Below are 27,318 nucleotides of genomic sequence, written 5' to 3'. Positions count from 1 at the left end.
TGAATGGCTGAGAAGCACCAAAAGAAATGCTCAGCATCTCTCATCATCAGTGAAATGCAAATCAAAACAACCCTGAGATTCCACCTCAAACCACTTAGAATGGCTAAGATAAAAACTCAGGTGACAGCACATGCTGGCAAGGATGTGGAGAAAGAGAAAAACTCTTCTGTTGGTGGGGTTGTAAACTGATACAACCACTCTGGAAATCAGTCTGGTGGTTCCTCAGAAAATTGGACATAGTATTGAAAATCACAATATTCCACTCCTGGGCATATACCCCAAAGACGCTCCAACATATAACAAGGACACATGTTCCACCATGTTTATAGCAGCCTTATTTATAATAGCCAGAAGCTGGAAAGAACCCAGATTTCCATTAACAGATGAATGGATACAGAAAGTGTGGTATATTTACTACTCAGCTATTAGAAACAATGACTTTATGAAATTCGTAGGCAAATGGATTGAACTAGAGACTATCATCTTGAGTGAAGTAACCCAGTCACAAATGAACATACATGTTATGTAATCACTGATACGCAGATAGTAGCTCCATAAAACTCTAAATATTCAAGAAACAATTCACAGACATTATGAAGCTCAAAGAGAAGGAAGGCAAAAATGGGGATGCCTCAGTCCTTCTTAGCAAAGAGAAGAAAACTCTCATGAGATGAAATGCAATGTCAAATAGAGGAACAGGGATTGAAGAAAAGAGCACCCATTAGCTGCCTCACCTTGGGATCTACCACATATGCAGTCACCAAATCCAAGCACTATAGCTGAACCCAAAAAGTACTTACAGGCAGGAACCAGACAGACATTCCCACTCGGGAACTATGTTAGAGTCACATAGATATAGGCAAGCATGCTTGCAGCTAACCATCAGTCTGAACGCGGGGATCCCAAAGAGGTTGCTAAAGAAAGAATAAGGAGCTGAAAGGAGTTGCAACCTCATGGGAAGATAACAACATTATCAACCAACCAAACTCTCCAAAACTCTTTGGAGTAAAACACCATTGATCCAGATGCATATGTAGCTGAAGATAGCAGTGTCTGGCATCAATGTAAGAAGAGGCTTTTGTTCTAGAGATTATGTGTTCCCAATGTAGAGGAATGTCAAGGCAATGGGGTGGAGAAGGGGATCAGGAGGGAGCACCCCTTTGTGAAGGCAAATGGAGGTGCTCATAGCTATGAATTTAACCATAAGCACTGTTTTATTTTGTCCCATAAGTTTGGCTATATTGTGCCTTCATTTTTATTAAATTCTAAAAAGTCTTTAATTTCTTTCTTAATTGCTTACTTGTCCAAGTAATCACTGAGTAGAGCACTATTCAGCTTCCATGTGTATGTGGGCATTTTGTTGTTTCTTTTTTTATTGAAGACCAGCCTTAGTCCAGGGTGATCTGATAGGATGCATAGGAGTATTTCAATCTTCTTTTATCTGTGAGGCCTGTTTTGTGACAGATTATATGGTTAATTTTGGAGAAGGTACCATGAGGTGCTGAGAAGGCATATTCTTTTGTTTTAGGATGAAATGTCCTATAGATATCTATCAAATCCATTTGGTTCCTAACTTCTGTTAGTTTCAATGGGTCTTTGTTCAGGTTCCGTTTCCATGATCTGTCCATTAATGAAAATAAGCTGTTCAAGTCTCCCAGTATTATAGCATGTGTTCCAATGTATGCTGAGCTCTGGTAAAGTTTCTTTTATGAATGTGGGTGCCCTTGCATTTGCAACATAGATAGTCAGAATTGGGAGTTCATCTTGGTAGATTTTTCCTTTGAAGACTATAAAGTGTCCTTCCTTATTTTTCTTGATATATTTTGGTTGAAAGTCCGTTTTATTCGTTATAAGAATGTATACTCCAGCTTGTTTCTTGGGACCATTTCCTGGGAACAATTTTTTCTATCCTTTAATTCTGGGATACTGTCTGTCTTTGTCAATGAAGTGTGTTTCCTGTATGCAGCAAAATGCTGGGTCCTGTTTACATACCCAGTCTGTTGTTCTATGTTTTTTTTTTTTTTTTTTTTTTTTTTTGTTTTGTTTTTCTTTTTTTATATTGGGGAATTGAGTCCATTGATGTTAAGAAATACTAAAGACAAGTGATTGCTTTTTCCTGTTATTTTTGTTGTTAAAGGTGGAATTATTTTAGTTTGGCTATCTTCTTTCAAGGGATTGTTGCAAGAATATTACTTTCTTGCTTTTTCTATGGTGTAGTTTCCCTAGTGTTGGAGATTTCCATATTTTATCTTTTTTTTGGGTTAAATTCATGGAAAGATATTGCGTAAATTTATTTTTGTCACTGAATATCTTAATTTCTCTATCTTTGGTAATTGCAACATTTGCTGTGCATAGTAACCAGGGCTGGCATTGTGATTCTCAGTGTCTGACTGGAACCTATCCTTCTTGTGATCCTGATCGTGTTAGAACTCCTCCGAATCCAGGTGTCTCTGTGATCCTGTGATTCTGGGATCCTGGGATCCTACGATCCTGAGTGGTTGAAAGCTATTGGGAGTCAAGCTGCCTAGAGGTCCTGTTGTGTCAGTGATCCTGGGAATCAAGCTTTTTATGGATGTTGCATGAGTGGGGTTATGGGCAGAGCCCTAAGTTTCCTCTGGGTACAAATCCAAACTGGAAGAAACCTGTGCCTCTGGTTAGGCAGGGGTTTATGTTTTTCTTGTTCCTGTGGGGTCCCAATTATGCTGAGTGTTGGGGAAGATTTTGTGGCTTCAACTGTAACCTTAAGTATATCGGAGCTCCAATGCCCCTGGGTGTATCCTATCTCCTGGAAGTCCAGATTCCTCTGTGATACTGTGATCTTGTGATCCTGGGATTGTTAGAGCAACCAGTTGATGGGCTTTCTCTTGGTTTTGTGGGGATGGGTGTAGAACCAGTGCACATGGTCTGCTCAGGGCACAAGTTCAGGCTGGAAGGGACCTGTGCAACTGGCTGGCTTTGTGGTTCCAGGGAAGCCCAGTTACTCCAGAAAAAAACCCAGGATAGCAAAAACTATTCTTAACAATAAAAGAACTGCTAGGGAATCACCATCCCAAACCTCAAGGTGTATTACAGAGCAATTGTGATTAAAAACAAAACAAAACAAAACTGTATGGTATTGTTACAGAGACAGGCAGGTAGATCAATGGGATAGAATTGAAGACACAGAAATAAACCCATACACCTATGGTCACTTGATCTTTGAAAAAGGAGATAAAACCATCTAGTGGAAAAAAGATAGCATTTTCAACAAATGGTTCTGGTTCACCTGGAGGTCAGCATGTAGAAGAATGCAAACTGGTTAATTCTTGTCACCTGTACAACACTTAAGTCCAAATGGACTAAGGACATCTATATAAAGCTGGATACACTGAAACTAAAAGTAGAGAAAGTGGGGGAAGATTCTTGAACACATAGGCACAGGGGATAATTACCTGAACAGAGCACCAAAAGTTTATGCTCTAAAATCAAGACACAACAAGTGAGACTTCATAAAATTGCAAAGCTTCTCCAAGGGAACAGACCTCCTCAATAGGACAAAACAGCAACTGACAAATTTGGAAAAGATCTTTACTAGTCATATATCCAATAGAGGGTTAATATCAAATATATGCAAATAACTCAAGAATCAATACTCCAGAGAATCAAATAACCCTATTAAAAATGAAGGACAGAGATAAACAAAGAAATCTCAACTGAAGAATATAGAATGGCTAAGAAGCAACTAAAGTCCTTCTTAGAAAAAAAAAAAAACAAGTGTATAGCACCCTCTCAGAGTGGGGTACACCTAGACCTTAAATCATTAATAACACAAGAGCTAAGAAGATAGCCTTGTGGCAAATTTTGGTAATTAAAAATTATTATATTTAATCTTTACACTCCAAAAAAACTTTGACTATATCCATGTTACATTTTGTTTTACATATACTTTATGATCTTTGTAAATAGTAAGATTCCAGTGCATACTATCAAACCTTTAAAAAATAAAGTACTGACAAAAATATATTTATATATATTTACGCTAAAATGCTTTTAATAATCTCTACATCTCTCTCTCTCTCTCTCTCTCTCTCTCTCTCTCTCTCTCTCTCTCTTTCTCTCTCCTTTACAACTTTGTGCTGCAACTTTGTATTGGTGTTCAGTGTCACTTGCTATCAGGAAAATGCAAGTAAAACCACTTTAATTCTTCCTGTCAGAATGGTCAATATCAGGATTAAAAATGATGAAAATTCTAGGAAAGAAGAAAATTAACATACATTAGTGAAAGAGTGAATCTACAAAGCTGCTATAAACATCAATCTCAAGGCTACTTAAGATACTAAAATCAGCAACCATGTGTCCATTACATCACCCTTGGTCACTGATCCAAAGGACTCTTTATCTACTACACAGATACTTGCACAACCACATTCTCTGATGTCTGATCCACAATTGCAAAAAGATGCAATAAACCAGATGTCCTATGTGCTGGTGAATGAATAAAAATGTATTTTGTATAAACAATGGAATATTCCTTTCCTATAAAGAAAAATAAAACCATGAGATTTACAGCTAAATTGAAGGAACTAGAAAATATTTTAAGTGATGTCACCAGAACCATAAAGACAAATGCCCCATGTTCTTTTTCATATATAAATCTTCAAATTGTTGGATGTTTAATCTGGATATACATAGAAGCCGGGAAATCAGAACTAGGCTATTATGATGTACAATTTAAGAGGAGAGGGATAATAAAATACAAGTAAAATAAAAGTAGAGGGGTGGTTTCTGGAAGCAGAAAGATTCAAGCCCAGCCAAGGGTGGGAATAAATAAATGAGATGCTGGCGAAAGATGTAAGCAAAAGGAAGGACATATAAAGACTGCAACCTTCCAACCTAAGGGAAAAATTCAATTACAGTGAACAACCACATACAAATAAAATGAATGTTAGGGTAGGAGAGGGAAAAATTAAAGATTTAAGTAGAAATAGAAAAATAAGGGGGTGAGTAGAGGCTTGATAGCCAAAAATAATAACATATAAGGAAGCCTCAAGGAAATTGACTAGTCTCTATACTTACTAAGCACCCGTATGCTCTCTCTCTCACTCTCTCTCTCTCTCTCTCTCTCTCTCTCTCTCTCTCTCTCTCTCTCTCTCTCTCTCTCTCTCTCACACACACACACACACACAGAGTTTGAACATAAGTACCCTGTGTGTTTGAGCAATACTCCTCCCAAAAGACATGGGGTTTTAAAGGACAATTTTAGTTCCAGGCACAGGATATCATGGTGAAAGTTCCTGTTTGGCACTAATGACAGCACAGGCTATTGCTATTACTTTGTCTATCCACTGGAACTTTATGGTAAGACCCTATATACTAAGACCCATTCACTCTGGATAAAATCATGGGTAAATTGACTTCGACTAGCTGACTTGATGCTAGAATGTGTTGTGTGTGTTGTCTGCAGAGAAAAGACATCAAATTTCTTACCCAGGACTGGACCATATGAGCTTCAATACTAACCTGCTAGTAAGATGTTCCCATTGGTGCAGCAGTAGCATAAAAGTTATAAGAATAAACCATTTTCTTTTTGATTCCTTGGGACGCTGGCTCTGAAAGAGGAATTTTGTATCTGCTATTATAAACCCAGTCAACACCACATGGCTTGGGAGATCATAGACTCTAAGGAAGAACCTATTTCTATGTTGTTTTAGTATAGTACATGTTTTCAAACTGCATCCTAAATAATCATGTTTATACTTATCTATTCATGATCTTCTCAACTTGGGTCAGAGACCCTTTTTGCAAAGACTCATAACTGTTCAAATTATAAAGTATAAATAGCTCTGAATGAGTACTCTGTTATAAATGAGACATATATACCAATCGTTCACATTGTAAGACTTAAGGAACCTTGGGAAAAAGGGATTGGAGAGAATGTAAGAGCTGGCTCACAGGGACAGAGCTGTAAAATGATGGCATCTTAACATGCTATAGCTGAAGTAGGCATCATCTCACAGAACTTTGATTTCATGCCTAAGATCAAGACGGTCAAAATTCCATCATAAATAGTAGAGGGGGAACAACCCCTGTTGGAGGAATCAATTGGCAACTGATGGCTGACAACTCCCCACTATGCATTTGGATAGCACTGATTTGATTCAGAGGGTTATTGTTAACAATAAATAGTTAGGACATGAAGTTAGAAGGAAGAAAGGATGGAGGACACTAGGGAATTAGAAGGAGGTTGTGGTAAATGGACGTGGTCGATATGCGTTTTATAAATGTATAAAAATTGTGAAGTATAAAAGTAGTATTTATATAAAAAGAGAGGTAATAAAGAAACAAGAGGGAAAGGGAGGTATGAGGAAGCAGAGAAGAAAGAGAGGAGGGAGGAATGAATCAGGAAGGAAGGGTGTATTTCCCTGGACAAAGCAAATACTCAGGAAATACCACTTCACATCCAAGTATCACAAAATTACAACGGCGTCATATATTTATTTCAAAACATTTAATGTTTAGTTTCCTTCAAGAAACAAATAATTACATTGTAGAACCTGGGAAATAAGGGAGTATAAAAAGACAAAGAGGTACTGGTGATCCAACATTCTTCAGCATTTGTCTGTGTGCAGAATCTGAATACAAGGTAAGCACTGTGAAAATTCTTGCATATCTTTCAAGAACCAATTCTATTTCAAGCAAAGTTTTTAGATTTAAGACACAGTATTTGATTTAATTTTATTTTTAGCAAACAACAACACATCCTTTTGGCCTTGAAACAATGATTTAAAGAAAAAGAAATATTTCAATATTTTAATTATTAACCCATCTTACTAAAGCCTGAAGTCAAATACTGCAAAGTGTCTTAATATATTTCTCTTTCTCTTAAATATGCAAACTCCACTTTACTAATAACAACTAATTTATCTTCACTGCATAAATATTTGACTTTTCTAACTCCAAAATAATGTATACATCATTTAAAATTAAGATGAGAAGTCTATATATAAACAATAGGTATAATAAACATGTAAAATGCAAATGTCAGACAAGCTAGACAATGAGCCTACACGAACACTGTGATATTTAGACATTTGTGAGACTGCCTTTTTCTGTTTTGACAGCCAAATGAATGTTATATATAGAAGGAAGGACTCTCACTGAGAGAGACATTTTGCCTAATTTCTTTAAATATGAACACAACTGTAAGACATTTCAATGTGTGGGCAGCATTTATGGTACTGAGTTGGAAAACATTCAGGTGTGAATTACCAAAACAGTCAAATACTTGCAGATACAACCCACCCATCCACAATGATTCATACTCTATTTAAAGCATACTTTTGATATCTAGGACAGTTTGACCTATGCAGTTAAGAAGTGCTTTGTGACCTTTTAGAAAGGGTTTGTGTATCATGATTTGTGTGAGAAGAGAATTAATAGCAATCACAGATTCTATCCAGCTAGGGCCTTTGTTTTGGTTCCTTTCATCCTTTTTTTGGAGACAGCTTCAAGATGAAAACTCAGTCACACAACTGACTGTATAAGACAAAAGAGAGAATTCTATATTCTTGGTTTGCAGATTATTATTTTGACTTCTTCCTTTCCAATTTGTATGCCTTTAACCTCTTTTTGTTGTCTTATTGCTCTGGCTACTACTTCAAGTACTATATTGAATAGGCAGGGAGAGAGTGGACAGCTTTATCTAGTCCCCGACTTTAGTGGGATTGCTTAATGTTTCTCACCATTTACTTTGATGCTGGCTACTGGTTTTCCGTACATTGCTTTTACTATGTTTAAGTATGTGCCTTGAATACCTGACTTTTCCAAGACTTTTAACATGAAGGAGTATTGAATTTTGTCAAATGCTTTCTCAGCATCTACAGAGATAATCATGTGATTTTTTTCTCTGAATTTGTTTATATAGTGGATGATACTGATGGATTTCCATGTATTGAACCATCCTTGCATTCCTGGGATGAAGCCCACCTGATTATGGTGAATGATTGCTTTGATATGTCCTTGGATTTGGTTTGCAAGAATTTTATTGAGTATTTTTGCATCAATGTTCTTGAGGGAAATTGGTCTAAAATTCTCTTTCTTTATAGCATCTTTGTTTGGAATAATAAAAAACCAAGGATAGCAGAAACCAATCTCAGCAATTAAAAAAAAAACAAACAAACAAAAAAAAAAAAAAAACCTTCGGGGAATCACCATCCCTGACCTCAAGCTATATTACAGATCAATTATGATAAAAACTACATGGTATTGGTACAGAGACAAGCAGGTAGACCAATGGAACAGAACTGAGGACCCAGTAATGAACCCACACGTCTGTCACTGATCTTTGACAAAGGAGCTAAAAACATTCAATGGAAAAAAGACAGTCTTTTCAACAAATGATGCTGTTTCACCTGGCAGTCAGCATGTAAGAGAATGCACCCTCATGGGAAGGACAACATCAGCATCAGCCAAGGCACTGAGGTAAAGAGGGTGTTGGGGAGAGGAAGCAACTTCATAGAAACAATTTGAGGAGGAGGAGAGAGAGGGGTGGGTGGAAAGACTACAATATTTGAAATGTAATTAAATTAAATAATCAATAAATAAGTAATAGGCAGAATAACTAATCCTTGGGAGACTGTACGATTCTTTTTTTTTAAGGCAAGCAAATTACAATTTATTGGACACCATCTATCCACCAGTTACATAATGCTCTCAATTCCATGAGATCAACCCCTCCTGTCCCTGTTTTTATATTTGACATGACTGTGTCAGGTTGAGTAACTTGCTCAATTCACATAACTCATAACAGGCAAGTATGGAATCTGTTTTTTTTTTTTTTTTTTTTTTTTTTTTTTTTTTGGCCTTTGTTTTTCTTGAGCTTCATATAGTCTGTGAGTTGGTTCTTTCGTGTTCAGAACTTTCTGGGGTTAGTATCCAATTATCAGTGACTACATATTATATCTTTCCTTTTGTAAATGAACTATCTCATTCAGGATGATATTCTCTAGATGCAGCCATTTTATTAGGAATTTTATAAAGTCATTGTTTCAGAGAGCTAAGTAGTACTACACCGTGCAAATATACCACAATTTTGTATCCATTCATTTACTGAAGGACATCAGGGATCTTTCCAGCTTCTGGCTATTATAAGTAGGGCTGCTATGAACATTGTGGAGCATGGGTCTTTGTTGTATGTTGGAGCATCTCTGGTGTATATAGTCAGAAGTAGGATAAGAGTGTCTTCAGGTAGTACTATGTTCAATTTTCTGAGGAATCACCAGACTGATTTCCAGAGTGGATGTACCCATTTACAACCCCACCAACAGTGGAAGAGTGTTCTTTTTTCTCTGCATCCTTGCCGGCATCTGCTATCATCTGAATTGTTGATCTTAGCTATTCTGACTGGCTTGAGGTGGAATCTCAGGGTTATTTTGATTTGCATTTCACTGATATCTAAGGATGTCAAGCACTTCCTTAGATGCTTCTCAGCAATTTGATATTATTCAATTGAGAACTTTTAGTTTAGCTCTGTACCCCATTATTTAATAGGATTGTTTGATTCTTTGTTGTCTAACTTCTTGAGTATTTTGTATACCTTGAATATTAGGGCTCTATCAGATGTGGAGTTGGTAAAGATCTTTTCCCAATCTGTTGGCAGCAGTCTCGTTTTCTTGACAGTGTCAATCTTTGACCTTGGAACACAAGCCATTGGTGTTCTGTTCAAAAAATTTTCCCCTGTGCTTTTGTGTTCTAAGGTTTTCCCTACCTTTATGAGTTTTTTGTATACCTTGGATATTAGGCTTCCATCTGATATGGGGTTGGTAAAGATCTTTTCCCATTCTGTTGGCTGCCATTTTGTTTTTTTGACAGTGTCTTTAGCCTTACAGAAACTTTGAAATCTCATGAAGTCCCATTTGTCAATCTTTGAACTTAGGGTTTCAGCCATTGGAGTTCTGTTCAGGAAATTTTCTCCTGTGCCTATGTGTTCTAAGGCTTTCCCTACTTTCTCTTATAATAGTTTCAGTGTATCTGGTTTAATGTGGAGATCTATGATCCACTTACACTTGAGCTTTGTACAAGGAGATAAGAAAGGGTCTATTTTCATTTTTCTGCATGCTCAGTGTCAGTTGGACCAACACCATTTGTTGAATAAGCTGTCCTTTTTCCATTGAATGTTTACAGCTCCTTTGTCAAAAATCAGGATATCATATATGTGAGAGCTCATTTTTGGATCTTCTATTCTATTCCATTGATCAACGTGCCTATTTCGGTACTAGTACCATGCAGTTTTCAGCACAATTGCCTTGTAATATAGCTTGAGATCAGGGATTCCCGCAGATGTTTTCTTGTTGTGGAGAATGTATTTCACTATTCTAGGTCTTTTGTTATTCCAGAAGAAATTGCACATTGCTCTTTCCAACTCAATGAAGAACTGGGTTGGATTTGTGATGGGGATTGCATTGAATCTGTAGATTGCTTTTGGTAAGATGGCCATTTTTAAAATGATGATCCTTCCAATCCATGAGCATGGGAGATCTTTCCATTTTCTGAGATCTTTCTCGATTTTCTTCTTTAGAGGTTTGAAGTTCTTGTCATACAGGTCCTTCATTTGCTTAGTTAGAGTCACACCAAGATATTTCATAGTTTTTGTGATGATTGTAAAGGGTACCTTTTCCCTAATTTCTTTCTCCACATGTTTGTCCTTTGAATATAGGAAGGCTCCTGATTTGTTTGAGTTAATTTTATATCCAGCCACTTTGCTGAACTTGTTTATCAGCTGTAGGAGTTCTCTGGTGGAATTTGTGGGGTTGCTTAAGTACATTATCATGTCATCTGCAAACAGTGATATTATTACTTCTTCCTTTCCAATTTGTGTTTTTTTTTTTTTAGAATGGTCATTTTTTTAACTTTATTTTAAAAAACAAAGATAAATGTACAGATTTTTAAGCATTTTTGCATAAAAGTATTCAAATACAATCAATCTTCTTGATTTTCTCATTCTTGGTTTTGTTGATTCTTTCAATTGTTCTTTTTGTTCTATTTGGTCAATTTCTGCCCTAAGTTTGATTATTTCTTGCTGTCTACTTCTCTTGGGTATATCTGTTTCCTTTTGTTCTAGAGCTTTCAGCTGTGCTGTCAAGTTGCTGATGTATGCTCTCTCCAGTTTCTTTTTGGAAGTATTAATAGCTATGAGTTTTCCTCTCAGTACTGCTTTCATTGCATCCCATAGGTTTGGGTATGTTGTGTTTCTGTTTTCACTGAATTCTGGAAAATTCTTGATTTCTTTCTTTATTTCTTCTTTGACCCTGCTATTGTTTAACAAAGCATTGTTTAGTTTCAATGTGTATGTGTGCTTTTTGTTGTCTTTGTTGTTATTAAAGACCAGCCTAAGACCATGGTGATCTGAAAGGATGCATGGGAGTATTTCCATCTTCTTTTATCTATTGAGGCTCGTTTTCTGACCAATTATGTGGTCAATTTTTGAGAATGTGCCATGAGGTGCTGAGAAGAAAATGTATTCTTTTTCTTTTAGGATGATATGTTCTGTAGATATCTATTAATTCCAGTTGGTTTATAACCTCTGCTAGTTTTACAGTATCCTTGTTCAGTTTTTGTTCCCCTGATCTGTTTGGTGAAAGTGGGGTATTGAGGTCTCCCACTATTATTGTGTGGGGCTCAATGTATGGTTTGAGCTTTAGTAGGGTTTCTTTTATGAATATCAGTGCTTTTGCATTTGGAGTATATATGTTAAAGATTGAGAGTTCCTCCTGAAAAATGAAGAAAAAATGTCCTTCCTTATCTTTTTTGATAACTTTTGGTTGAAAATCTACTTTACTCGATATTAGAATGGCCACTCCTGCTTGATTCTTGGGGCCATTTGCTTGGAAGGTGTTTTTCCACCCTTTACTCTGAGATAGTGTCTGTCTTTGTCTCTGAGATGAGTTTCTTGTATGCAACAAATTGCTGGGTTTTCTTTATGTATCCAGTCTGATAGCCTATGTCTTTTTATTGGGGGAATTGAGTCCATTTATGTTAATAGATATCAAGGAATAGTGGTTGTTGTTTCCTGCTATTTTTGCTTTTAGAGGAAAAATTGTGCCTGCGTGTCTTTCTTCTTTTGTTTTTTTGCTTAGGTTTTTTTTTTTTTTTTAACTAGGATGTAGTTTCCCTCCTTGTATTCGTTTTCTACCTATAAATCGTAGTAGTGCTGGATTGTAATCAGATATTGTGTAAATTTAGTTTTGTCCTGGGATATTTTGACCTCTTCATCTATGGTGATTGAAAGCTTTTCTGGGTATAGCAGCCTGGCATGACACTTTTGTTCTCTTAGGTTCTGCCTTACGTCTGTCCAGGTTCTTCTAGCTTCCATGATCTCTGTTGAGTAGTCGGGTGTTATTCTGATTGGTATTCCTTTATATGTTGTATGACCTTTTTCTCTTAATGCTTATTGGCTTTTAGTATTTTTTCTTTGCTTTGGGCACTTGGCATTTTGACTATTATGTGTCAGGAAGAATTTCAATTCTCGTCCACTCTATTTGGAGTTCTGTAGGCCTTTTTTGCTCATGGCTATCTCATTTTTATTTGTAGGGAAGTTTTCTTCTACGATTTTATTGAAGATATTTACTGTGTCTCTCAGCTGATATTCTTTGCCCTCTTCCTTTCCTATGGTCCTTAGGTTTTGTGTTCTCATTGTGTCCTGGATCTCCTGGATATTTTGGGTTAGGAGCTTTTTATTTTTTGCGTCTTTTCTGACTTTTTTTTATTGAACAACTTTATTTTAAAAAAACAAAGTTAAATGTACAGATTTTAAGCATTTTTGCATGAAAGTATACAAATACATTTTTGTCAGTACTTTATTTTTTTAAAGTTTTGATAGTGTACATTAAAATCTTACTAGTTACAATGAGCATAAAGTACATGTAAAATAAGATGTAATCTGCAATTAGTCAAAGTTTTTTTTTTTGGTGTGTAAAGATTAAGCATAATAGTTTTTTTATTTTCTTTCTTTTTTTCTTTCTTTCCTTTCTTCCTTCCTTCCTTCCTCCTTCCTTCCTTCCTTCCTTCTTTCTTTCTTTCTTTCTTTCTTTTGGCCTTTGTTTTTTTCTTGAAGTTCGTATACTCTGAGTTGTTTCTGGGATGTTCTGAGCTTTCTGGGTTTCGTATCCAATTATCAGTGACTGTTTTGTGTATGTTTTCTATGTTATTTTCGGTCCCTGAGATTCTCTCTTTCATCTCTTGTAGTCTGTTGGAGATGCTTGTATCTGTGACTCCTGATTTCTTTTTTAGGTTTTCTACCTCTAGGGTTGTCTCCTTTATTGTTTTCTTTATTGTTTCCATTTCCGTTTTCAATTCCTTCTTCCATTCCTTCATCTCTCTGGTTCTGTTTTCCTCTAGTTCTTTGATTTCTTTGAGTGTTTTTCATGTTTCCTCTTCAAAAGCTTCTATTTATTTATGGTTTTTCTCCTGTTCTTGTTTAAGTGAATTATTCATGCTCTTCTCAAAGATCTCCGTCATCATCTTGAGATATGATTTCAGGTCTGAGTCTTTTTTTTTCTGGTGTGTTTGTCCTTCTGCTGCTTGCTGAACTGGGTTCTGATGTTGCCAGGTTGTCTTGGTTTCCCTTGAGTAAGTTCTTTCGCTTTCCTCTTGCCATCTTGTTTTCTGTGATTATAAGTGGTCTTGTTGTCAGTGATTGTTTTTCATCTCTCCCGTGTACCTGGCCTGTGTCCCTGGATCTTCCCTGTTTCAGGTGGCAAATGGCTTGAGCGTTTTGTCTGCACGCAAGGACCGTCTGGGTGAACACTAGTCTCTATGCCATAGTTCCTGCTCCCCTGGACCAACCAGAGGGGCGCAACTACCACATGCTAGGCCTAGCCCTCTCTGTGCCCCGTCTACTCACAGTGCACCCCAGTCTCACCAGGCCTGTGTCCCTGGATCTCTGCTGTTCCCAGTGACAAATGGCCTGAGTGTTTGGTTTGCATGCAGTGGCTTTCTGGGCAGATAACAAGTCCCTATTCCAGGGTTCCAGCTCCCTTAAACCAATGGGGGGGGGGTGTCACACTTTCTGCCAGCTCAGCCCAGAAATCTCTGTGCTCTGGCCACTTGCAGAGCTGTCTTACCAGGCCTGAGTCTCTGGAATCTCCATTGTCTCTGGTGGCAAATGGCTTGAGCATTTGGTCCGCATGCAAGGGCCTTCAAGGTGGACTCCAAGTCCCTATGGCAGAGTTCCTGCTCCCCCGGACGAACTGGAGGGCCCCACGTACTGTGTGCTAGGCCAAGCCTTCTCTGTGCCCCGGCTATTCACAGTGCACGGTAATCTTATCAGACCTTTGTTCCTGGATCTATGTTGTTCCTGGTGGCAAATGGCCTGAGCATTTGGTCTGTACTATTTTTTATAAAGTCTCATGCATCTATCCACTAATGAAATAGCTCTGCAACCATGTAGGTTGAAACACTGCCCCAATGTTGAGTCACTCATGAAACTATAATTTGTTCTTTCATTCTTTCTGTATTATTTAAGTAACTTTTCTTAATATTTTGGGCTTTTTCATAGACACTTTAGGCTTCTCTACTGAAACTTCTCTCCACCCATTTTTTGGCTTTTCTGCTCTTTATGACTTCTCCAGCATAAACAGCATGGTTTATGTCATTTCTCCTTCACGGTCTCCCTCCAAGCTGATGTTTGCATGACCTAAGGTTTTTCTCTTTCAAAATCTAGTAAAATTTCTCTTAGACTTCTGTTGAAGTTGATTCTTAATTTTTTTATTGTTGACAATATATTTCCCTATATCAAAATATAGAATAAGCATTTATAAGAAAGAATAAGCTTCAGAAAGAAGTGAATTAAAAAATAATAGTGCTCTGACAATATTTTGTTAGCAATGTGCTGATACATTCTGAGCTTCTGGACAGCTAGATTACATATGAAATATAATAATAAATAATAATAAAAGCTTATTATTATAATAAATAATAATAATAAAACATTACACTCCTAAAATTTATTGTATTAATTGTAAAGCTATAGGTACAGAAATTGTCATATGGAAACTACTTTTAGATATGACCAAATGAGATTATGTTATTAAGACATGTGGGTAGATTGGGAAAAACATCCATTTGCATGAAAAATTCATGATGTCTTCATTCCTAATATCTGAATAGTATTCCATTGTGTAAATAAACCACCTTTTCTAGATCCAATCTTCCCTTGTGGGACAGCTATATTGTTTCCAGCTTCTGGCTATCACAAATAAGACTGCTATGAACATAGTGGAGCACATACTCCTGAGGCACAGTGTGGCATCTTTTAGACTTATGCCCAAGAGTGGCATAGCTGGGTCTTTACATAGTTCTATTTCCAAATTTTCTGAGAAACTTCCAGACTGATTTCCAAAGTTGTTCTACCAGTTTGCAAATCTACCAGCAAAGAAGAAGTGTTTCTCTTTCTCCACGTGGAATACTATTCCACTATTATAAATGAGGACATCATGAGTTTTGCAGACAAATGGATGGAACTAAAAAATATCATTCTGTGTGAGGTAACTCAAACCCAAACGGACATGTCTGGTTTATACTCACCAATAAGTGGATATTAGCCAAATAATTACAGGAAACTAGGACAAAACCCACAGGACTCAAGGCTAACATTCCAAAGGACCCAAGTGAGGGTGTCTCAATTCAACTTGGGAGGAAGAAGAAACCCATCATGGAAGGTCAGAGGAAGGGAGGAAGATGTATGGTGGGATGGGGTGGACAATGGGGACATCCTCTTGGAGCTAGGGGAGGAGGAATGAGATGAGGAGCTGTCTGAGGGCAGACAGGAGGAAGATAACAAGTAGACTGTAAAAAATGGGTGCAGATTATTGTTTTAGAAAAGAGTGGAAAAACAATTTTCTAATTAACTAAAAATTTCTGTATTTATACAGTGTCTCATAACAAAAAAGCATTAGGGAACTCATAAAATGGGAGCATATCATCCCCATTACTCTAATTAGAAAAAGGTCCACATGTAACAATATGTATACCATTTTTAGATTTGTACATTTTACTGCCTGACAAAGTAAAAAGAACTATTTTGAAGTCTGTAAGAGTCTAAATGCTGTATGAAACTAAGGTTTTACATAAATAATAAAACTTCCCATTTTACAAATGTACTTGGCCTTTTGCTGGTATATAATTTAGATGTTTAAAAATAAAAAGCTCCATAAAGTTTAAAGCTTTATGATAAAAGATGGAAAATCAAGCAGGAATACAATACAAAACAATACAGCTGTTTCACAAAAACAGATGTCAAATGATCAATAGCCATATACTAAGAGGTTAAACAGAACGCTTAACATGAAAATGATCTCAGTCACCAGGTTTTCACCAAAGTCATTTGGAAATTAAGATAACATTTTGAATGTTTTTGTTATCAACTAGTAAACCTAATACTGTACTCTGTGACCCAGCAACTATCACTTCACATATATTCCAAATATATTGCTGATCAAAAAGATGCATAAAATAATTCTGCTAAAGGTACCAATGGCAATTGGAAACAGCAAAATGTCCATCCAACAGAGAAGGTGAAAATAAATTATGGGAAGCTGAAACACTATACAGTTATATATTCATGAAAACAAGGGTAGTGCCCTATGCGGCACTGTAAGTCAGTATTGGAAACACCATATTGGAATACAAAAGGCAGACATGGGTAATGCACTTTAATTGAATCTACATAAAATATAGAAGGAAATAAACCTACGCTATGATTTTCAAAGTCAGAATGGTGATTAACCTTGTCCAAGGTGTAGTATTGTGTTTAATTTTTATCTTAGAAGAAGTAATATGTATGCATTCACATAAAATGTATTAAACCATGCACTTATGATTTCAGAAGGACTATTGTCTTCAATAAAATGTTCACATTAAAATGTCATTGGCATAAGTGCAAAGATATGGATCTTTACTTGGGAGAAACCTAAGACTATGGCTTGGAAGAATTGCATTAAAACATAACTTAGATGAAAAGATAATTGGGTCTGATTTTTGATGCTAAGGCAGAATCCACACTTAGAGTAGGTACTTGTGAACAATGGGAATTTAGTTTTCACAGTCTGGAGACTAGGATTTCCAAAATCCGAGTATGTCTAAGTTCGGTTGGCTAATGGGTTCCCTGTGGCCTCAAGGAGAGCACTCCTATTCTTATAGATCGGAAAAATCAGGTTTGTCGAAGCTGCTGTATGGCTGAAAGCAATGTATGGGCTCAAACACATTTCATATAAAAAATCCAGTGGCATTCTTCTCAGAACTAGAAAAACAATCCTAAAGTTCATGTGGAACTACAAAAGACCCCAGGTAGCAAAATCAATAGTGAGTAAAGACGTTTACTGGAAAATGGATTGGACTGAAAATCATTATGATAAATGAAACAAGGCATACCCAGAATTACAAATAATCTGTGTTTTTTTCTTACAGGCAGCATATTCTATATGAACATGTTAATAATCTACCTGAATCTGTCCCTTCTGAAATACAGAGTGCATCCAACTCCTCTTCACTTTAGCAGATCCTTGACATGCCCTCTGCAGTTTTAGTTAGATTGTGGCCCTTCCTAAATTAAGGTGTTTGAAAAACTAAGTATGAAGAAGTGTGGTCTTTGTGGAGCAATGAGAAATAATGTGCATTTTTTCCCATTGTGAACAGAATTTAGATACCCAACAAAAGAAGCTTCACACGGCATTTTGCTAGCTTGGTGGTTTGCTATGTTTGTCCCTTTGCTATGTAGAGTCTAAGTGCCCCTCCCTTCCATCCTTTCAGATTGTAATATAAGCTTTTCCAGCTATAAACATTCCTCCTATAACTACTTTAGCTCTATCGCAAAGATTCTTTGTGATAAATTATCCTTTCACTTTTATTTTTTTTTAGAGGATGTTACTTCGTCTTCGTACACTTCAGTGACCCACTAGATCTCCAGTATCCAATATTAATGTCCTTTATTTTAATACTGATTCACATTATTATTGTACCATAATTTAATACAATAAAGGAGCTTATTTTGATTCCTATATAATTGGTAAGATTAATTTGTGACATAGATTATTTCAGAGAAAGTACCATGTACAGCTGAAAGAAATGTGTATTTTATGTTTACTGGGTGGGGTACTCTAAAGATAACTAAGAAAGTTATTTGATGTGTGATACATTTTAACTTTGAGTTTTCTATTTTTTGAGTTTTGGTTTAGACATTCTATGAAAAGATGAGCATATTTAAATCACGTACTATCATTATATCAGGATTCATGCCCATTGGCCTTTGTTTTATGAATCTAGAGTTATAACACCGAGTGCAAATATACCAATAATTGTTATAGTCTCTTGGTGAATTATTTCCTTTACAAATATATATTGACATCATTGGAATCTTTACATAATACTTTGTGTTTGAATTACATTTTGAAAGATATCAGAAGAGCTATGCCAGATTTAATTTTACATTTTGTTTTCTTGACAGATGATTGTTCTCCATCTTTGATTCTATTGGTGACATTAATAGTGAAACCCATTATTTATCTATAACAGATATTGGGATCCTGTTTTCTATAACCCAGTAAGGGTGTCTGCAAGTTTTTTGTTGGTGAAGGAAGTTCATTTACATTTAAAAGTATACCCAAAATGAATGCTGAATAATTTTAATAATTTTGTTCATCATTATTCTGGTGGTTTGATTGCTTTTGACTTTATCTTCCATTAGTCCTAGGTTTTTTAGTTTTATTGTGTTTGACATGATGTATTCCTTCTTCACTCTACTTTGTTCATCTGCTCCTTCTGTGAAACTTATTTCTGTGTGCTTGTCATGGAGACTATATTTATTTCCCTGTATGTAGTATTCCTTCTATAACCCTAGTATGTGAACTACCAAAATTTGTACTTGTCTTGAAATATCCTTACTTCACCAGTTTTAAAAGATAGCTTTGCTGAATATAGCAATCTTGGTTGGCAGTTATTTAACTTGAAAGCTTGAAATATATTCTTTCACAACTTCAAGGTGATAGTGAGAATTCAAGTTATTCTGTTGTTTCTGCCTCTGTGTGTAGGTTGACATTCTTCTTTTATAATTTTTAATATTGCTTCTTCAGTTGGGACATTGTTATCTTAAGTATAATATGTCAAAGAGATATTCATCTCTGGTGATGACTATTAGAGGTTCTAAATGCTTCTGATATAAAATTTATATTGTAACATCATTGAAACACTCCCTATGCCATTGGGGTTTCTCTCATATAATTTGTGTACCCCATAGATATTTAAGTATCTGGAACTTCTCCCATTCTCTCCTTTCCTCCTAACTGGTGCTGGGGTACAATATCTCATTGGCCTTATTCTAAGTCACTGACATATTTTCCTTCTGTTTGGCTGAATCTATTTCTAATGTTTTTCCACTGTGTTTGCATATTATTCATTGACCTTTTCCTTTCCAACATTTCTACTCTTAAAAAAATATATCAATTTCTTAGGAACTGGAGGCATGACTTGCAGATGGCAGAGTTATTTAACACAAATGAGACCTAGGCAAAATACCTTGTTCTGGAAAAAAATAGATACCAATTTTATTTCTTCAACAATTTTGCTGTTTGTTGTATACATTTCCTTCTGTATACAATGTATGATTTTCTGACTGTTTTCTCTACCTCCTTAATTGTGTATTTTTGCTTACTTTTATTCTGTTTCAGCTTATGTTTACCAAAACTACTTTAAAACATGCAGTGAGAGTTGTACCTCCTTTGAGATTCCAAGAACTATGATCTTTTGATGCTGTTGTACTTTGTTATGTTCCTTCACTGTGTTCTAATTTGCACATCAGTTTGTTTGGATAGTTCTTCCCATTTGTTTGCATGGAAATCTTATTGAAAACCTCATATGTAAAGCCTAAATTCTCAGTACTGCTCATCAAGGGATAAACAATCTGCTATAACATCAAGAATATCAAATCATTGAAGCAAAAGTAGTATATTTAAAGCTAATCTCAGACAACTAATTCAGCACCAATTTAATCACAATAAAAATGGTGATAATACTGTAGTAAGTTGAGTCCATGCCTTTTGTGGCATGTGGCTGTTGTTGTTGTATATTTGGTTTCGGTTAGTATGCTTTGTCTTTTGTGTTGTGTGATATGATTTTTCAGTATTTTATATAGAGATATATAGACAGAAACAATATAAACATAGGTGAGTAAGGAGGTGGATAGACCCTAAGAGTAGTTGGGGATGGAAAATCAAAATACATTGTATAAAGATATTTAAAAGCCAGTAAATAAAAAAAGAATAAAAAGATAATTAGTGTGATATGAATGAAAACACAGGAGAAGAGAAAATCAAATTTAACTAAGGGAAAGTAGAGAGAAAAACAGAAATATGATAAAGAGGGGGAGGCAAAAAGAAAGAATCAAAAAAGATAAGCAAAAGAAAACTTAAGATTTCCCAATAATGAGAAAGCTCAAAAGAGAAAGTGTAAGAATGGAAATTAAAAATAAAACCATATGTGTATTTAAAATATAACCAATAATGTAATTTAAAATATCATGAAGTGTTTGTTGAGGCAGGCAAAAAGGTAAAAGTAACTAAGAGCAAAAGGACATCATTGTCCAATGGACAGAAAGTGACAACAGAATAATAGAGCCACATCCACAAGGCTAACTGTGGTGGTTTCAGTAAAGGGCTCAGTGTAGGCTCACGTAGAGTGGCACTTTTAGGGGGTGTGGCCTTGGCGAAGTATATCAGCCATACTGTTCTGCAGAGAGTGCCGAAAGATTTCAGATTCTCTAACTAGCTCCAACTTCCTGCTAATCTAATAGTAAAACTCTTAGGTACATGTCAAGCACAATGTCTGCATGCATGCTGCCATTCTTTTTGCCATGAACACAATACCTTTAAACTGTAAGCCAACCACAGTTAAATGATTTCTTTTAGAACTGTTGTGATCATGGTGTCTCTTCACAGAAATAGAAACCTTAACTGAGGCAATAACAAGTAAAAATATTTAAGAATTAAAATAAAGTAAAAATACTGCTCAAAGCTTAGTTTAAAATGAAGAGAATGTAGAAGAATTTTAATCCAGCAGCATAGCTGCTCTGTCAAGGGTGCACATACAAAGATATGATCCAGCCAGAATACACACACACACATGGGCTTACAGTATGATCTGGTTATAATAGAGGCACATTCTAATACATACATTTAATCCCTAATAATGAGGGTAAGATTGATTACTTTGTAGAAGGAAGCAGACATATTTGGAAGAGATATCTAATTGAGGGGCAAACAAAGTGACAAATCAGAGGAAGATTTGACAAATGAGTCAGAAATAGGGTATGCCCAACTCACATAAGAACAGCACAAGTAAGAGAAGCTACTTAAGAGCAGGAGAGAAAAAAGTGGTGGGTAGCTGAGGTGTGTGTATGTGGTAGGACAGATTTATGAGGACAGTTTTACAGAAAGAACAAGCTAGACACAGGTGAAGACAGACTGAGCCAGAGAATGAGAAGGAGCCAGAAAAATTAGAACATATTGCCAAAGTTAGTACGAAGCCAAACAGAAGAATTCAGTCAGAAGCCTAGCGACACCTGATTGAGTCAGTCATCTTGGAAGATTAGGTTGTATAGAGGCTAGAAGATTCTAGGCCTAGGGACCGTTAGAACAGAGAAGAAAATGCTCTGGACACAGCCCAAGACGTGTATTTTCACAGCTTCGGTACAGCTGTCATATCTGTTGCGGTTTCAGTAATTGGCCATACAAACCACATGTACTCACCAGTCTCAAGCAAGAATAGTTTACTGAACACACATGGTAATACTGGATTTCCAGGACCACCAAAAGCAAAAACCTAGTTGCAGTACTAGTTTGTTCTCACTGTAGGTTTTTTACATGCAAAACTAGGTTTAAAAGTTTAAAGAGCCAGGTGGGGAGCAGTTGGCTTACTGGGCAATGTATTCTCAGTAAACCTTTAAGATAATTAAGGAATAGGGGCTGGTGGATGAGTGGTGAACAGGGGAATTTCAGAACAGTGTGAAAACAGAGCACAAGTATTATAATAATAACCTTGGCTTATTAGTAGCAAAACCACAGTGAGCTCATAGGTATGTGCTGGTAGGGTTGCACAGTGGTCAGCTATGACTCAGGGTATTTTAGACATAACAATTCATACTGAACTTTGATTTGATAGGTCCTGTGTAAATTTCTTAAGATTAGTAAACTTCATACTGAACATTCAAAACACAGGGGACAATACGGGGTATGTAGTGAACAAATCCTTGAGCCGAGTCACTTTTCTGTGTCAGTGACTGGCAGGCATGTTCCAGCAACAATACAAAATAGCTGCAGACCTGCAACAACATGGCTCCAGCTGTCCTTGGGTGTGGGATATCAGACCACACAACAATCTCACGATTTCATCTGAGGAAATAACATCCTTATTTACAGAGGAGCTCAGACAGACTGCTGGAAGAACTTCTCTCTGTTCCTCCAGACAAAATTCCCTCAGGTTCCTCCCCAGGACTAAAGCAGAAATTAGGACCGTGCACTCCTAGTTTTCAGTAAAACTTTCAACCGCCATAGATGGAGAATAAAATATTCCAAGATAAAGTCTAATGTAAACAATATCTCTATCTAAGAATCTGAGAGGACTGAGTGATCCGGAGCCAGGCTGACTCCATGACAGGCTTCACACTGGCAGTTTGGGAGACTAGGCCTAACTTTCTAGAAATGAGACCCCAGATCCAGGACCCCGTGGACAGCTAGCTAGAGTTGCTGGCCGCCAGTGAGTAAGCCACTTCCTGGGAAGTTTCTAGGGCCTAACCAATTGTTAGTCAGTCAGAACCATAGACACAGAGATAACAGTCTAGGTAAATGTGCACACACCCCTCCGTAGAAATTACCTAACTGACAATAACAGCTGAGCCTGCAAGTCCACCAAAGGGTCTCCATCCCCTAATAGTAAGACCCCTGCATACAGGAAATTTAGCTGAATAAATGCTCTTTAGCCAGAAACTGGTAACTTGATAGCTCAGAGTTATAGGGTACCGCTAACCTCTTCCCCCCAAAATAAATAAAAAATAAAAAACAAATACACCAAACAAACTCACCAAAAATGTATCAATAAAATGGTTTCTAATGACATTCTATTATATTCATAGATTGGCACCTTGTCGTGTCATCATCAGGGACAGATGGGGGCAGATGCAAAGAGCCACAGCCTGACATTGTGAGGTGTGCTTTTACATGATAGGTCTCTGTTGGGTCCCTTCAGAACTCCAGGGACCCCTAAAGTTTAATCCATGCATTGGCATCAATCTTAGGTCAATTCTCTGGTTGATCAAGCTGAAGTCTGTTTCCAATGACAAAGAAGTTCTTGTAAATTCGTATGTGTATCGCTGATCTATGGTACTTAAAGGACTGGAATCATAATTCATAATGAAAATAGTGATGCTATTGCTTAGAAGAAATTCTCCTTTAGTTCTAGAGTAAGGTCTGAAACATCATTGAAGCAAGCATTCTTTAAGGATTTCCTGTATTACTTGCTTATATTCTGAGTCTAAATTTAAATGCCATAGTACTAAAATATGTTTTTTAATATTTCCTAATATATTTTGGTCAGTAGTAAGGACAAAGAAAGAAAAAGCTTCTAAATTTGTTGTAAATATTTTCCAGGTCTACACAAGAAAAGAGTTTCAACCACCAACTGTTTATCATATGTTAGTACTCACGGTGATTTCCCTACAGCGTTGCTTTCATTTCCCTTATGTAAGGAAGGTGTAAAAAGCTTCACTCTGTTCTCCATGACAAGTGTTCTCAATTCTCGTGAGATACTTCTCACATTTCCCCCCCAAAAATGACAGCGTCCAGTACTTTGTGTGTAAGCTCACAGTTCCTGCAAGGACAGAATAAAAGGTGAGATGGTTCTTGGAAAAAAGGTTGCCTTCTCTGTGGTGGCATGTTTAATGACTTCTTTATCTAGAGTATTTCCTCAATGCAAATAAAGTATAAGTACAAGCAAATTTGAATAAAATACATCATAAGTACTGATGTCCTGCTTTCTTAAAAGGATCTGTTTGAAAATATTTCAATTTTATTTTCAAGTCTAAGAGCACGAGGATTTTCTTTTCATCTTATTCCTTCATTAGACACAGAAATGACACAGCAATACAGAACTATGAATATGCACCTGTCATCTGCAATTCATTTTATTTTTATAGTAAGTTTGAAAGGGATTATGGGTCACCCCCATTATGGGGTAGAATATAAGATACGAGGGAATGAAATAGATTGACTACCAAATGTTATAGCAGTAATATGACAAAGAGATTTGGCATCTATGAGAAAAGGAGCTCCAAGCTTCTGCCTCCTTTAGCACAACCACTCACTTTGAGTATGGCTGAAAGTGAGGTCATTGTTGTAGGTAAAGATGAATAAGGTTCCCACCATCTGCTCTGGGCATAGATGTGTAGACTCTGAATAAAAGAATATGTTGGAGATTATGCTTTCCAGGAATAAAATTCTCTGGTTTCCACTGTAGACAAAGCCAACTTCTCTTTCTGAGGGTCCAGCTACTAATCCAAATAGGAGAAACTACAAAGCATTCCTTCTGTCCAAGGGCAAGCTCATCTCTTTATCTCAGAGTATAGTGGGAATCCTTACCTGCTGCAGTGCCTGACCCTACCTGCCCTTGACCCTTCCTGGAACAGAGTCAAGGACACAGACTCTGAGATCAGGTGAGAAATGCTCATCTGAACACTGCTGCAATCTCCTTTAATATCCTCCCTCTGCATCCCATCAGTCCGCAAAAAAAAGTGCCTCTTCTAAACAGCAGATTCTGATTGGCTGGCATTGTCTCTGCCAGTGATCCTTGGTCTGTCTCTCAGGCAGTCTTCAATTAGGTCCTCCTGCAGGAGATGCTTTTGTACCTGCTTGGCCACATCATTTGTACAGAAGTGGCCTTGCCATTTTCTGCTACACTTACAAGTACAATGAGACAATTATGGACTAAGACCCCACTTCTTAAACTAAGGGTCACAACTATGTACAGTGTCATGTCATTGAGTGTGTGGGTCATTAAAATATTTGGCAAAGCAAAGGTTTCCAATGTACAAAACAAAAATTAAATTTGTTAATTTTTTTTCTCCCAAAACTCCATTTCTTTACATAATTTCTTGCAGCCTAGGCTGTGTACACAGTGTGCAGATTCTACACTGTGTGTGCCTTCAGGCTTTAGGCACCTCACACCAGTTAGAATGACTAAGATAAAAATACTCGAATGAACTCAAGAAGCTAAACTCCAGAGAATCAAACAATCCTATTTAAAAATGGGGTATAGACAGTGGTGAGCCAGCGGTGATCCAGGGACACAAGATGGCAAGAGGAAAGGTAAAGAATGTACCCAAGGGAAACCAAGACAACCTAGCAACACCAGTACCCAGCTCTCCAATCATAGCAAACAGCAGAATGTCAAACTATCCAGAAAAATAAGATGCAGACCCAAAATCATACCTCAAGATGATGATAGAGATCCTTAAACAAGAACGGGAGGAAAAGCATAAAGAATTAGAAGCTTTTAAAGAGGAAAAAGGAACACTCAAAGAACTAAAAAAATTAGAGAAAAACAGAACCAAAGAGATGAAGGAATGGAAGAAGGAATTTTAAATGGAAATGGACACAATAAACAAAACACTAAAAAAGACAACCCTAGAGGTAGAAAACCTAAAAAAGAAATCAGGAGTCACAGATGCAAGCATTTCCAACAGACTACAAGAGATGGAAGAGGGAAACTCAGGGGCCGAAGAAAACATTGAAAACATAGACAAAACAGTCAGAGAAGATGCGAAAACCAAAAAGCTCCTAACCCAAAATGTCCAGGAGATCCAGGACACAATGAGAAGACCAAACCTAGGATATTAGGAATAGAAGAGGGCAAAGAATATCAACTAAGATGCACAGTAAATATCTTCAACAAAATCATAGAAAACTTCCCTACCCTTAAGAATGAGATGACCACAAGCATAAAAGAAACCTTCAGAACTCCAAATAGGTTGGATCAGAAAAGAAATTCCTCCCGACACATAATAGTCAAAACACCAAGTGCCCAAAGCAAAGAAAGAGTACTAAGAAAGGGAAAAAGGTCAGGTAACATATAAAGGCAGACCAATCAGAATCACACCCGATTTCTCTCAATACAGACTATGAAAGCTAGAAGAGCCTGGACAGACATACAGACCCTAAGAGAGCACAGGTGCCAGCCAAAGATGCTGTACCCTGCAAAACTATCAATCACCATAGATGGAGAGATGAAGATATTCCAAGACAAAACAAAATTTACACAATATCTGATAACAAACCCAGCACTACAATGAATTATAGGTGGAAACCTCAGTACAACCAGGGAAACTAAATCCTAATAAAGCCAAGAAAATACCTTAGCAAGAAAACCAAAAGAAGAAAGACATACAGGCACAACCCAACCGCCAAAAGCAAAAATTGCAGGAAACAGCAACCACTAGTCCTTGATATCTGTTAACATAAATAGACTCAATTTCCAAATAAAAAGTCATAGGCTATCAGACTGGATACATAAACAAAACTCAGCATTTTGCTGCATACAGGAAACTCCTCTCAGAGAAAAAGACAGACACTGTCTCAGAGTAAAAGGTTGGGAAAAAACCTTCCAAGCAAATGGCCCCAAGAAGCAAGCTGGAGTGGTCATTCTAATATTGAATAAAGTAGATTTTCAACCAAATGTTATCAAAAAAGAAAAGAAAGGACACTTTTTACTCATTACAGGGGAAATTTGTAAGGAGGAACTCTCAATCCTTAAAATATATGCTCCAAATGCAAAAGCAACCATATTCATAAAAGAAACCCTACTAAAGCTCAAAAAATACATTGTACCCCCCACAGTAATAGTGGGAGACCTCAATACCACACGTTCACCAATGTACAGACCAGGGAAACAAAAACTGAACAAGGACACTGTAAAACTAGCAGAGGTTATGAACCAACTGGAATTAATAGATATCTACAGAACATATCATCCTAAAACAAAAGAATACACCTTCTTCTCAGCACCTCACTGCACCTTCTTGAAAACTGACCACATAATCGGTCACAAAACGAGCATCAGTAGATATAAGAAGATTGAAATACTCCCATGCGTCCTTTCAGATCACCATGGTCTAAGGCTGGTCTTTCATAACAACAAAGAGAACAAGAAGCCCACATACACATGGAAACTAAACAATGCTCTATTGAACGATAGCAGGGTCAAAGAAGAAATAAAAAAGAAATTAAAGATTTTCTAGAATTCAAT

The sequence above is a fragment of the Micromys minutus genome (assembly GCF_963924665.1).
Source record: "Micromys minutus genome assembly, chromosome: 9".
Lineage (NCBI taxonomy): Eukaryota > Metazoa > Chordata > Mammalia > Rodentia > Muridae > Micromys > Micromys minutus.
This window is presented reverse-complemented; position numbering follows the sequence as displayed.